We start from the raw sequence: 10,320 nt of genomic DNA on the forward strand, positions 1-10,320 counted from the left end.
TCAGAGAATTTGTGAAGTCGCTTGTGCCGAACAGGCGGCATGTCATGATACGCGTCGGGCATGACAGCCTTTTGTTATTGTTTTCGTCACCTCCCTGCCATGTGTCTTTTGTTATTGTTTTCGTCACCTCCCTGCCATGTGCTTTGTGTTATTGTTTTCGTTCTCACCAGCCACGCACCTGTTCCCAGTTCACGATCACACACCTGCTCACCATCTGCTCCCCTGATTACCGGACTACTTATACCTGCCATGCCCTCAACCCAGTGTCGGGTCATTATCCCGCTTGGCTCCCTGTTGCTGCGTCACGGACTGTCACGACCGCCCCTAGATCTCGTTCCTGCTCTGGTTCTCGTTTCCGTCCTCGTTCCGGCCCTTTATCCTTGTCCCAGTTAGTCGCGTCCTGTTTGCCCTTGTTGTTTTGTATCCTGCCTCGCTGTTTGTCCTCGTTTGATCCCTTCAATAAATTCCCCTTAACATCATCCATTTCCCTGCCTCCTCGCCTATTGGGTCCACCTCCTCCTTGCCTTAAGGCAATCCTGACAGAATGACCCGACCTAAGAAGGACCCAACGAGGGGCTCCCGGCGGCGTCAGGGACACCGTCGCCCAGACAACCGCCCTCATCAGCCTGCCGACCAGCCCCGTCCTTCGTCTTCGTGTTACGGTAACGCCCTCGACTTCCTCCCCGACCTTCCTCCGCACTGTATTATAGATTCCGATTACCACGAAAATTTTGATCACCAGGCCAATCCACCCCCTCACGTTTTTGTTGATTATGACTTAGCAGAAGATTTTGAGCACTATGCCCCTCACTTGTCGGTCGATTATGATTCTGAGCACTATGCCCCGCACGTGTTGGTCAACTCGGATCACGAGTACGATGCCGACTACATATACGCCTTGTTAGACGCTCAGCGCAACCCGGACACCGTTAGTACCAGTCACTTTTTCCCCCCCGAACCATTCCTGACACCTTTCTCGTTTGAGTCTTCCCAGATCACCTCCCACTCCACCTCGCGCGCTTCACGTCCCAAATCTCGGAAGTCACGGTCTCGTCGCACACCTCGTTCCCCAACAGTTTCAAAACCTGCTCACGTTCTCCTGGCACCCCCTAGCTCGCGTTCACCAGCCACTGTAACCTCGGTCCCTCGTGTTCCCCATTCCCCTGATTCCCTATGGCGGCAGGCTGATAGGGATCAGGGCCCCCGGTTCGGCTGTGCCCGGACCGACTGCTGCGCCCAGCCCTCTGTCGCCCCCCCGCCAGCTGCTGAGCCCTGCCACGGCTCCCCGCCAGCTGCTGAGTCCCTTCCTGGCTCCCCGCCAGCCGCAGCGTCCCTTCCCGGCTGCCCGCCAGCTGCTGAGTCCCTTCCCGGCTCCCCGCCAGCCGCAGCGTCCCTTCCCGGCTGCCCCCCAGCCGCAGCGTCCCATCCCGGCTCCTCGCCAGCTGCTGAACCCTGTTCCGGCTCCCCGGCAGCTGCCGAGCCCCTTCCCGGCTCCCCGCCAGCTGCCGAGCCCCTTCCCGGCTCCCCGCCAGCTGCCGAGCCCCTTCCCGGCTCCCCGCCAGCTGCCGAGCCCCTTCCCGGTTCCCCGCCAGCTGCCGAGCCCCTTCCCGGTTCCCCGCCAGCTGCCGAGCCCCGTCCCGGCGCTCTGCCAGCTGCTGAGCCCCGTCTCGGCTCCCCGCTAGCTGCTGAGCCCCGTTCCGGCTCCCCGCTGGCTGCTGAGCCCCGTTCCGGCGCCCCGCCAGCTGCCGAGCCCCTTCCCGGCTCCCCGCCAGCTGCCGAGCCCCGTTCCGGCTCCACGCCAGCGGATGAGTCAAGTGCCGGCTCCCCGCCAGCGGATGAGTCCTGTTCCGGCTCCTCCCCAGCTGTTGAGTCCCGTCCGGACTTCCTGCCAGCTGCTGAACCCCGTTCCGGCTCCCCGCCAGTTGATACGCCCCGTCCCGGCTCACCCCAAGCTGGGGGGGCCCGTTCTGGCCTCCTGAGAGCTGCTGACCCCCCCTCCGGCGCCTCGCCAGCGTCACAAGTCCCTGGTCCGGCGGAGCACGTCCTGCGTCCGCCACAAGTCCCTGTTCTGGCGGAGCACGTCCTGCGTCCGCCACCAGCCCCTGTTCCGGCGGAGCACGCCCTGCGTCCGCCACAAGTCCCTGTTCCGGCGGAGCACGCCCTGCGTCCGCCACCAGTCCCTGTTCCGGCGGAGCACGCCATGCGTCCGCCACAAGTCCCAGTTCTGGCGGAGCACGTTCGGCGTCCGCCACAAGTCCCTGGTCCGGCGGAGCACGCCCTGCGTCCGCCACCAGTCCCTGTTCCGGCGGAGCACGTCCTGCGTCCGCCACAAGTCCCTGTTCCGGCGGAGCACGCCCTGCGTCCGCCACCAGTCCCTGTTCCGGCGGAGCACGCCATGCGTCCGCCACAAGTCCCAGTTCTGGCGGAGCACGTTCGGCGTCCGCCACAAGTCCCTGGTCCTGCGGAGCACGCCATGCGTCCGCCACAAGTCCCTGTTCTGGCGGAGCACGTTCTGTGTCCGCCACAAGTCCCTGTTCTGGCGGAGCACGTCCTGCGTCCGCCACCAGTCCCTGTTCCGGCGGAGCACTCCATGCGTCCGCCCCAAGTCCCTGTTCCGGCGGAGCACTCCATGCGTCCGCCCCAAGTCCCTGTTCCGGCGGAGCACGCCATGCCTCCGCCACAAGTCCCTGCTCTGGTGGAGCACGTCCTGCGTCCGCCACAAGTCCCTGTTCCGGCGGAGCACGCCATGCGTCCGCCACAAATCCCTGCTTCGGCGGTGCCAGACGGCCCGCCGCCAACCCAATTCCCTGTCCCGGCGGCGCCCGAGGACACGCCATTGCTTCCCGTCACTCCCTCGGCGGTGCTCGACGATCCGCCGTCGCCCCAAGCTCCTTTTTCGGCGGAACTCGACGATTCGCCGGCGCTCCAGTTTCCTGCCTGGGCGGTGGACGACGACCCGCCGTCGCTTCTCGTCTCTGTCACAGCGGCTCCCGACGAAGCGCCGCCGCTCCACGTTCCTGTCTCAGCGGGGTTGGAGGACCAGCCGCCGTGCCACGTTCCGGTCTCGGCGGGGTTCGAGGACCAGCCGCCGCTCCACGTTCCTGTCTCGGCGGGGTTCGAGGACCAGCCGCCGCTCCACGTTCCTGTCTCGGCGGGGTTCGAGGACCAGCCGCCGCTCCACGTCCCTGTCTCGGCGTGGTTCGACGACCAGCCGCCGCTCCGCGTTCCTGTCCCGGCGGGGTTCGACGACCAGCCGCCGCCGCCGCTCCACGTTCCTGTCTCGGCGGGGTTCGACGACCAGCCGCCGCTCCATGTTCCGGTCTCGGCGGGGTTCGACGACCAGCCGCCGCACCAAGTGCCTGCCTCGACGGCGGTCGACGTCCCACCGCCACGTCTCGTCCCGGCTCCGGCCGGGTCCGGCGTTCCACCATGCCTCGTCTCCGTCTCGGCGGCGTCCGACGTCCCGCCATCGCTCCAAGTTCCTGCCTCGGCTGCGCCCGCCTCAACGCCGGTCCAAGCTCCGTCCTCTGCAGCACCCAGCGTCCCGCCGCCGCCCCTCGTCTCAGCCCCATCAGCGGACTCAAGGTGGAGTTCGGGTCGTCCCGGACGTCCGCCTGAATGGCCCCATCGGGACGTATTGGTCTGGCCACCCGCACGGCCCCCTGAAGGGCCACGAAAGGACTCGCTGGTCTGGCCCCCCGGGCATCCGCCAGACCGGCCTCGATCACGGGTCGTTGACCCACCTCCCGACCCCTTCCGCCCACCCTTGTTTTTGGGACATGGTTTTTTCGTTTTTGTTATTCTTGGGGACGGCTGGAATCCGTCCCTTGAGGGGGGGTACTGTCATGATACGCGTCGGGCATGACAGCCTTTTGTTATTGTTTTCGTCACCTCCCTGCCATGTGTCTTTTGTTATTGTTTTCGTCACCTCCCTGCCATGTGCTTTGTGTTATTGTTTTCGTTCTCACCAGCCACGCACCTGTTCCCAGTTCACGATCACACACCTGCTCACCATCTGCTCCCCTGATTACCGGACTACTTATACCTGCCATGCCCTCAACCCAGTGTCGGGTCATTATCCCGCTTGGCTCCCTGTTGCTGCGTCACGGACTGTCACGACCGCCCCTAGATCTCGTTCCTGCTCTGGTTCTCGTTTCCGTCCTCGTTCCGGCCCTTTATCCTTGTCCCAGTTAGTCGCGTCCTGTTTGCCCTTGTTGTTTTGTATCCTGCCTCGCTGTTTGTCCTCGTTTGATCCCTTCAATAAATTCCCCTTAACATCATCCATTTCCCTGCCTCCTCGCCTATTGGGTCCACCTCCTCCTTGCCTTAAGGCAATCCTGACAGAATGACCCGACCTAAGAAGGACCCAACGAGGGGCTCCCGGCGGCGTCAGGGACACCGTCGCCCAGACAACCGCCCTCATCAGCCTGCCGACCAGCCCCGTCCTTCGTCTTCGTGTTACGGTAACGCCCTCGACTTCCTCCCCGACCTTCCTCCGCACTGTATTATAGATTCCGATTACCACGAAAATTTTGATCACCAGGCCAATCCACCCCCTCACGTTTTTGTTGATTATGATTTAGCAGAAGATTTTGAGCACTATGCCCCTCACTTGTCGGTCGATTATGATTCTGAGCACTATGCCCCGCACGTGTTGGTCAACTCGGATCACGAGTACGATGCCGACTACATATACGCCTTGTTAGACGCTCAGCGCAACCCGGACACCGTTAGTACCAGTCACTTTTTCCCCCCCGAACCATTCCTGACACCTTTCTCGTTTGAGTCTTCCCAGATCACCTCCCACTCCACCTCGCGCGCTTCACGTCCCAAATCTCGGAAGTCACGGTCTCGTCGCACACCTCGTTCCCCAACAGTTTCAAAACCTGCTCACGTTCTCCTGGCACCCCCTAGCTCGCGTTCACCAGCCACTGTAACCTCGGTCCCTCGTGTTCCCCATTCCCCTGATTCCCTATGGCGGCAGGCTGATAGGGATCAGGGCCCCCGGTTCGGCTGTGCCCGGACCGACTGCTGCGCCCAGCCCTCTGTCGCCCCCCCGCCAGCTGCTGAGCCCTGCCACGGCTCCCCGCCAGCTGCTGAGTCCCTTCCTGGCTCCCCGCCAGCCGCAGCGTCCCTTCCCGGCTGCCCGCCAGCTGCTGAGTCCCTTCCCGGCTCCCCGCCAGCCGCAGCGTCCCTTCCCGGCTGCCCCCCAGCCGCAGCGTCCCATCCCGGCTCCTCGCCAGCTGCTGAACCCTGTTCCGGCTCCCCGGCAGCTGCCGAGCCCCTTCCCGGCTCCCCGCCAGCTGCCGAGCCCCTTCCCGGCTCCCCGCCAGCTGCCGAGCCCCTTCCCGGCTCCCCGCCAGCTGCCGAGCCCCTTCCCGGTTCCCCGCCAGCTGCCGAGCCCCTTCCCGGTTCCCCGCCAGCTGCCGAGCCCCGTCCCGGCGCTCTGCCAGCTGCTGAGCCCCGTCTCGGCTCCCCGCTAGCTGCTGAGCCCCGTTCCGGCTCCCCGCTGGCTGCTGAGCCCCGTTCCGGCGCCCCGCCAGCTGCCGAGCCCCTTCCCGGCTCCCCGCCAGCTGCCGAGCCCCGTTCCGGCTCCACGCCAGCGGATGAGTCAAGTGCCGGCTCCCCGCCAGCGGATGAGTCCTGTTCCGGCTCCTCCCCAGCTGTTGAGTCCCGTCCGGACTTCCTGCCAGCTGCTGAACCCCGTTCCGGCTCCCCGCCAGTTGATACGCCCCGTCCCGGCTCACCCCAAGCTGGGGGGGCCCGTTCTGGCCTCCTGAGAGCTGCTGACCCCCCCTCCGGCGCCTCGCCAGCGTCACAAGTCCCTGGTCCGGCGGAGCACGTCCTGCGTCCGCCACAAGTCCCTGTTCTGGCGGAGCACGTCCTGCGTCCGCCACCAGCCCCTGTTCCGGCGGAGCACGCCCTGCGTCCGCCACAAGTCCCTGTTCCGGCGGAGCACGCCCTGCGTCCGCCACCAGTCCCTGTTCCGGCGGAGCACGCCATGCGTCCGCCACAAGTCCCAGTTCTGGCGGAGCACGTTCGGCGTCCGCCACAAGTCCCTGGTCCGGCGGAGCACGCCCTGCGTCCGCCACCAGTCCCTGTTCCGGCGGAGCACGTCCTGCGTCCGCCACAAGTCCCTGTTCCGGCGGAGCACGCCCTGCGTCCGCCACCAGTCCCTGTTCCGGCGGAGCACGCCCTGCGTCCGCCACCAGTCCCTGTTCCGGCGGAGCACGCCATGCGTCCGCCACAAGTCCCAGTTCTGGCGGAGCACGTTCGGCGTCCGCCACAAGTCCCTGGTCCTGCGGAGCACGCCATGCGTCCGCCACAAGTCCCTGTTCTGGCGGAGCACGTTCTGTGTCCGCCACAAGTCCCTGTTCCGGCGGAGCACGTCCTGCGTCCGCCACCAGTCCCTGTTCCGGCGGAGCACTCCATGCGTCCGCCCCAAGTCCCTGTTCCGGCGGAGCACTCCATGCGTCCGCCCCAAGTCCCTGTTCCGGCGGAGCACGCCATGCCTCCGCCACAAGTCCCTGCTCTGGCGGAGCACGTCCTGCGTCCGCCACAAGTCCCTGTTCCGGCGGAGCACGCCATGCGTCCGCCACAAATCCCTGCTTCGGCGGTGCCAGACGGCCCGCCGCCAACCCAATTCCCTGTCCCGGCGGCGCCCGAGGACACGCCATTGCTTCCCGTCACTCCCTCGGCGGTGCTCGACGATCCGCCGTCGCCCCAAGCTCCTTTTTCGGCGGAACTCGACGATTCGCCGGCGCTCCAGTTTCCTGCCTGGGCGGTGGACGACGACCCGCCGTCGCTTCTCGTCTCTGTCACAGCGGCTCCCGACGAAGCGCCGCCGCTCCACGTTCCTGTCTCAGCGGGGTTGGAGGACCAGCCGCCGTGCCACGTTCCGGTCTCGGCGGGGTTCGAGGACCAGCCGCCGCTCCACGTTCCTGTCTCGGCGGGGTTCGAGGACCAGCCGCCGCTCCACGTTCCTGTCTCGGCGGGGTTGGAGGACCAGCCGCCGTGCCACGTTCCTGTCTCAGCGGGGTTGGAGGACCAGCCGCCACCTGCCGCCCTTGCCTCGGCGGCATCCGACGAACCGCCACCACTCCACGTTCCTGTCCCGGCGGGGCTTGACAACCAGCCGCCGCTCCACTTTCCTGTCTCTGCAGGGTTCGAGGACCAGCCGCCATGCCACGTTCCTGTCTCGGCGGGGTTCGACGACCAGCCGCCGCTCCACGTTCCGGTCTCGGCGGGGTTCGAGGACCAGCCGCCGCTCCACGTTCCTGTCTCGGCGGGGTTCGAGGACCAGCCGCCGCTCCACGTTCCTGTCTCGGCGGGGTTCGAGGACCAGCCGCCGCTCCACGTCCCTGTCTCGGCGTGGTTCGACGACCAGCCGCCGCTCCGCGTTCCTGTCCCGGCGGGGTTCGACGACCAGCCGCCGCCGCCGCTCCACGTTCCTGTCTCGGCGGGGTTCGACGACCAGCCGCCGCTCCATGTTCCGGTCTCGGCGGGGTTCGACGACCAGCCGCCGCACCAAGTGCCTGCCTCGACGGCGGTCGACGTCCCACCGCCACGTCTCGTCCCGGCTCCGGCCGGGTCCGGCGTTCCACCATGCCTCGTCTCCGTCTCGGCGGCGTCCGACGTCCCGCCATCGCTCCAAGTTCCTGCCTCGGCTGCGCCCGCCTCAACGCCGGTCCAAGCTCCGTCCTCTGCAGCACCCAGCGTCCCGCCGCCGCCCCTCGTCTCAGCCCCATCAGCGGACTCAAGGTGGAGTTCGGGTCGTCCCGGACGTCCGCCTGAATGGCCCCATCGGGACGTATTGGTCTGGCCACCCGCACGGCCCCCTGAAGGGCCACGAAAGGACTCGCTGGTCTGGCCCCCCGGGCATCCGCCAGACCGGCCTCGATCACGGGTCGTTGACCCACCTCCCGACCCCTTCCGCCCACCCTTGTTTTTGGGACATGGTTTTTTCGTTTTTGTTATTCTTGGGGACGGCTGGAATCCGTCCCTTGAGGGGGGGTACTGTCATGATACGCGTCGGGCATGACAGCCTTTTGTTATTGTTTTCGTCACCTCCCTGCCATGTGTCTTTTGTTATTGTTTTCGTCACCTCCCTGCCATGTGCTTTGTGTTATTGTTTTCGTTCTCACCAGCCACGCACCTGTTCCCAGTTCACGATCACACACCTGCTCACCATCTGCTCCCCTGATTACCGGACTACTTATACCTGCCATGCCCTCAACCCAGTGTCGGGTCATTATCCCGCTTGGCTCCCTGTTGCTGCGTCACGGACTGTCACGACCGCCCCTAGATCTCGTTCCTGCTCTGGTTCTCGTTTCCGTCCTCGTTCCGGCCCTTTATCCTTGTCCCAGTTAGTCGCGTCCTGTTTGCCCTTGTTGTTTTGTATCCTGCCTCGCTGTTTGTCCTCGTTTGATCCCTTCAATAAATTCCCCTTAACATCATCCATTTCCCTGCCTCCTCGCCTATTGGGTCCACCTCCTCCTTGCCTTAAGGCAATCCTGACACGGCAGGTCCAATGTACTGTAGTGTGAGTGTTGTTAAGACGTTTGTATGCGGGTACCAATTTGCAGACTAGGTGTTAATAGACTAAAGATTTTTTTGTAGTTGACTATAATGTGATAAAAGTTGAGTCAAACTCAAACAACACTATTTTTCAGCACTTTCACCAGTCCCCAACGTTTTCATGCGACAAACTGGTTTTCACGTCAACACAAATTTCGATAGATCTACAGAAAAACAAATACAACTAAATGATTTAAAATACAACTCACCATTACACTGTTTCTCTTCAACAAGCCGGTTTGATCAGCATTGCATCTTGTAAGGCGAGACAGGCAAGCTAAATATAAAAAAAATTAATAAAAAAATCATTGCATTTCCAAATGTCACTGTTAATATTCCACTTGTGCTTTTTTTGTGTATGCTAAGTTGCTCTTCAAAGAAATTTAAAAAAAAAAAGCTATTCAGAGCCTTGCTATACAATACCGTATACACAAAGACAGAGAGAGAGAGAGAGAGAGAGAGATATTACAGTAGGCTCGCAACTCATATTGTGTTTATTAGTGTTCTGGTGTAGTTGAGGAATGTTGCGATGTAAATGGAGGACATTCGGTGCTGTTTCAAGATTAGAATATACTAATATTGTGAGATAAACTAATTCGTGCAGGTATTTATGTAATCAAATATTTTAGCGCCGTAAAATGAATTTTTGTAAGTTGCTAGTGTAAGCCTACTTTTGGTCCACCTTATAAAGCCCAATTATCATGTTTGAAAAGTAATCAATTAAATCGTTTGTTCACTGTGTATTTGTCTAAATCCGTCTCTTTGCGAGCTGTTCTTCACTTTTGAAAATTACGCCCCAAACTTTTATCACCGTCAACCAGAGGTTTCTAAGTTTTCCTACCCCGCCAAAAATTTAAACTCACAGGATACAATCTCTAAAACAATCATGTCAAAGCCAAAAGGTAAGCAGAGCTGCTAAGAATACCTTCGGCGCAATTTCAACATACATGTGCGCCAAAAGCCTCGACTAGAACAAGATATTAAATATTAAATAAATATTTGGTGGATTTCCTGTCATTGAGCGCTAAGGTTGGCTTTGAGCATTGCGTTTATTTTAAAACTTCAAAAGTGCTTCAAAGACAATGTTAAACAGCATCAGTGGTATCACAGCGGTAGTGATTTTTCCGTGGTTGGAAAATTAGGACAACTGCAAAGTATTTAGAATTTGAACGTGAAGAGGTCATGGATAAAACATTTTTATTTTGTATCCTGTTTGCTGGGTCTCCACAGGCAGAAGGTCAACTGCGTACCAAAAAGGAATTATTGACACACATCTGCTGTCTATGACCCATTTAGCCGATCTACATAGCAGAGAAAGGCAATTTATGTACACTATGTGTTTAGATTACAGTCAATAATATGCAATGAAAAAAATCTCTCACTGCTTTTATTACCTGCACTTCAGTAAATCTGTGAGGTGTGAGGAGGCATTGCTGCATTGTGTCCTTAGGGATGAATTGTAAGAAGTATATCACAGCAGATGCTTTGCCGGATATTCAAGAGACTGCATTGCCCGTAGCCCACATAACAGAAACACGCTTGACCTATTTTGCCCCTGTTAGTGCAATGCTGTTCATGGCTTTCCAGTCTGTTGACGAGCCTAATCTAGTTGCACAATATTTGGCGATAGCGACACTGACAGTCCCGTTGCTTCAGAACATGATGTATGAATCCCCAGGTCATTTGTACTGTTTTTCCCTTTTTTCGATCCCCTGATGCTGGAATGTCATAAGTGGATTCCAC

Source organism: Idiotropiscis lumnitzeri, chromosome 3 (genome assembly GCF_059441095.1).
Source record: "Idiotropiscis lumnitzeri isolate Australia: NSW breed Sydney's pygmy pipehorse chromosome 3, RoL_Ilum_1.0, whole genome shotgun sequence".
Lineage (NCBI taxonomy): Eukaryota > Metazoa > Chordata > Actinopteri > Syngnathiformes > Syngnathidae > Idiotropiscis > Idiotropiscis lumnitzeri.